The following is a 4,350-nucleotide window of genomic DNA, read 5'->3' as shown; positions in this document are numbered from 1 at the left end:
GTTCGACCCCTCCCCGGGCGCTCCGTCCCCGCCAACCACGTCTCCGCCTCCGGTTCCTGCTCTCGGGGCCCGGCCCCGCCCCGCCCCAAGCCCCGCCCCAACCTCAACCCTGCTCAAGCTCAGGCCCCGCCCAGAGCATGGGATTTCCGCCAGTCACAACGCCGCTTCTGACTCAGAACGCCCCCATGCTCCGCCCCCTCCCCGCCTCCCCACGCCCCGCCCTCAGCCCCTCAAGCTGTAGCTCAACAGCAGCCCCGCCCAGAACGCGTTGTCCTTGGCAACCCCGATTCCTCCGCGCTTCCTGCCCCGGCGGCAGCGTTAAGGCCTGCTGGCTGGTTCCGCTCTCTTGCGCGCCTTCAAATAACGCCGTTCTCCCAGCGCGGACCTAGGCCCCTTCCCTTCTCTCTAAAATCTTCCTGGGAACCCCATCCCAGCCTCCAAAAGCCCGTCTTACTCCGACTGTTCCCATGCCTCTCTCTGGAACCCCCAACCCCCAAAGCTGGTTGCCCCTGCCTGGCAGGTACCCGCCGAGCGCCGATGGTCGCCCCGCGGGGCCCACGGGCCAGGTGGCGAGGACCCCGGGGACACAGGGAGGCTGTGTCTGCGAATGAAGAGCGCACGGCTGGACCAGAATCGTCCCTCCTCGCGTCTCGGCGCCTCCAGAGCCTCCCAGACGCAGGAAAAGTCGGGTCGGAGGCGTTGACCCAGGTCAAAAGGAGCCGGAGTTGGAGGGCGTGCAAGTCTGGGTGCGCAAGGTCGCCCTCCACAGAAGGCGACAAACGTGCCCGCGGTGGCCAAAGAGTATTTGTGAAGTAATAACTGAGACTTCCTCCCGTTTATGTAACCCCCTTCTCCTCACCCGTTCGGGTGTGACAGACGATACCCAGCTCTGCACTTTCAGTTCTCATTCCTACACTTGGGGGGGGCGCACCCAGAGTGGGAGCAGCGGATGGGAAGGGCCGGGTGTGCACGTTCCTAGTCCCAGTAAAACTCCAACGGGCTGGGGGGAGGCGCCCAAAGATAGATGCTGCTGGGTTCCTGAGAAGGGGACATACCCCTGCCCCATTTGTGGGCCAGTCCCGGAGAGGTTTGGGGTGTTGGGAAACTGAGGTCTGTGTACCTATTTCCCAGGTGCAGCCAGGGACAGTCCCCAGCAGGGACATGACTGTGAGGGGTGTGTGGGCTTAGGGTGACGGAGAGGGCCACTCTTTAAGAACTGGACCCAGAAGAGACAGGATTTCTGTCCCCGACCACCGCAGCCTGGGTGTCCATCCCGGCGCGGGGAGCTGGACGCATCTACCGCCGGGGCTGGGAGACGTTGGCTTGCCGTGGCGCCCCCATGTGGCGGTGAGGAGCAGCGGCTGGCTGGTCCTGCTTGGGGGTGCTGATGGGGGTAGGCAGGTTAGACAGCCCCTCCTGGGCTGTGAAAGCTCCAGGGGCTGGGGGCAATTTGGAAGGAGGACCCCTCAACCACTGTTTTTTGAAGACAGATCCTAAACTGCTCTGGGCACAGTCTGGGGTCTCACATGAGGCAGGCATGGGGGAGCCTCAGGGTACCTTTGTGAGCCTAAGCCTGTCCAACTAGAGCTAAAGAGAGGAATGGGCATTAATATTCTCTGGTGCATCACTCAACACCAGTAACCTCTGGCTCAATGTGATCAGGGCTCAACATTTCTGTCAACAGAGCACCCCTGTCCCTGACCAGTGTCTCCTCCCCATGTACCAAGTCTACTGATGTCCCACTGCCACCTCATCTGATTCTCCCAGCTCTCCTGTGATCAGATGGGGAGTGATGAGAGAGGGGGCACCCCAATGCTCAGGTGGGTCTCCAGGCCCTTTGCCTGGGCAGGCAGCACTACAAGCTGCCAGCAGAGGGCGCTGCCTGGAAGCACGTGGCCAACAAGCTGGCCCCCCCCCCCTTCCCTGGAAAGGTCTAGACACGGCTATCCAATATGGTAGCCACTGGCCAGATGTGCCAATCCAGCGCGTGAAACATGGCTGGTCCAAATTGAGATGTTCTGTGTGTGTAAAACAGACACTGGGTTACATTGATTGGATATAAAAAAATGTTTTTAAAAATCTCATTAATAGGGGTGCCTGGGTGGCTCAGTCGTTAAGCATCTGCCTTCAGCTCAGGTCATGATCCCGGGGTCCTGGAATTGAGCCCTGCATCGGGCTCCCTGCTCAGCAGGAAGCCTGCTTCTCCCTCTCCCACTCTCCCTGCTTGTGTTCCCTCTTCGCTGTGTCTCTCTCTGTCAAATAAATAAATAAAATCTTTTTTAAAAAAACAAAAAATAAAAATCTCATTAATATTTTTATATGGATTAACTGTTAAAATGGTAATTTTTGAATATGCTGGGTTCAAGAAAATATATTATCAAAATTAATTTCACCTATTTCGTTTTACTTGTTTAACATGGCTACTAGAAGATTTAAAATGACCCATGTGGCTCATATTATTGGACAGCACTAGTATAGACAGTGGTTCTCAAAGTGTGGCCCCTAGGCCAACAGCATCAGCATTATCCAGTGTCACAAGGCAAATTCTCGGCCCCACTGAGATTTACTGAGACAAAAACTCTGATAGGCCCCCAGCCCCTTGTGTTTTAACTAACCCTGCAAGTGTTTCTGCTCAAGTTTGAGAGCACGATATAAGAGGTGGTTCCCCAGGGGCGCCTGGGTGGCTCAGTCGGTTAAGTGTCTGCCTTCGGCTCAGGTCATGACCCCAGGGTCCTGGGATAGAGCCCCACATCGGGCTCCCTGCTCAGCAGGGAGTCTGCTTGTCCTTCTCTCTCTGCTGTTCCCCCTGCTTGTGTGCGTGTGCGCGCATGCTCTCCCTCTCTCTCTCTGTCAAATAAATAAATAAAATCTTAAAAAAAAGAAGAAGAAGAACTGTTCCCCAGCAGGAATCACTGAGGGAGGCTGCAGGCTCTGAAAGCTGCCTGCTCTGAAGGGGCTGCTCCCTGGAGTGGTGCAAAGCTACCTCCTCTCTGAACATGGGACCAAGGCCCTGGCGTGGCTCAGGCTTGTTAGGGGGATGCAGGCACACAAGGAACAAATGAGGCTCCGTCAGGGACCCGGAGTGTTGTTCCCCGAGGCTGACACCACAGAGGCAGTCCTGGGTGCCAGCCGCACCTGGGACATCCCTGCAGCATCGGGCTCCAAGGGCACAAGAACTAAGCTGTGTGATGCCGGGTGGAGGCGGGCCCTCTCTGGGCCAGGTTCCGAGAGATCACTCTACCTGCTGACTGGAAGCCCGATTACAGGGGGTGATGGCAGAGGCTGACAGGGAGCAGAGGGAGCCTTGGCCAGGGTCAGCCCTATCCCCAGAGACCCTGGAGGACTCCGAGGCAGGATCAAAGTCCCTGGGGACAGAATCACTTGTGAATGCTCCCTCGGCAGCCAGCTGTAGGCAGTGGAGTGAAAGGAGCACTGGACAGGGAGTCTGAAGCCCGCTCTGCCACTCTTAGGGCTTGTGCCCCATCTGCACAATGACAGGGGCCGATGGGAAGTGGGGGGGACACTGAATTCAATGCTCTTTAGGCAGCAGGGTGACAGTCCAAAGCTGGGGCTCCAGGGCCCTACTCCCAGCTTTCAAATATTGACTATTGACAACTGGTAAGTAACGAAGCTTCCCTGGGCCTCGGTTTCCACATCTGTATGATGAAGGGTGAGCAGAACACCTGCCTCATATGGCTTAATATGAGGATTAAGTGAGTGAATACTGAGTAAAACTTTTAGAACAGTGCCTAGCACATAGTAAGTGCTCAGCAAATGGGAGCTGTCCACCCTTGTTACTATGTAAGGGGCAGTGAGTCTGTGTCCTCCTCGTCAGGAGTCAGGCTGAAGCCTAAGCCTTGTTTGGAGCCTGAGGGGTCAGGAGGTGGGGGACTGGAGGGCGGAGCACCCCACCCAGAGGAGTGCAGGGGCCTGAGACAGCTCCCAGTTGCCCCCTAAACAATAGTGACACTCCGGGCCCAGCTGAGGGCTGGACCACCCCAGCACTTGGGGGAAGGTACCAGGAGCCCCAGATGGTGGCTCCAGGCTATCACACTGAGCAGCAGTGGGAGATGCCCCCCATCACTTCTGTCCCACTTCCCAGGCCACACCTGATGGCATCATTGTCCCCACTGCCAGCAGGCTCTGAAATGAAGAGGGGGCTCGACAGGGCGAGAAAGGGCAGGGAAGAGCATGGAGGAGCCCCAGGAAGAGGCTGTATGGCCCCCCCCACACCATTCTGGGCCCAGGGGGACCAACAGCTTTGGATACCCCACTGGGTAGGGCCATGGTGCTACCCTGCTCTGGAGGGCCACCCCCCTTCCCTGGGCTCTAGTCTGGGCTCAACCCCAT

Source organism: Phoca vitulina, unplaced genomic scaffold (assembly GCF_004348235.1).
Source record: "Phoca vitulina isolate PV1807 unplaced genomic scaffold, GSC_HSeal_1.0 scaffold7, whole genome shotgun sequence".
Taxonomy (NCBI): domain Eukaryota; kingdom Metazoa; phylum Chordata; class Mammalia; order Carnivora; family Phocidae; genus Phoca; species Phoca vitulina.
This window is presented reverse-complemented; position numbering follows the sequence as displayed.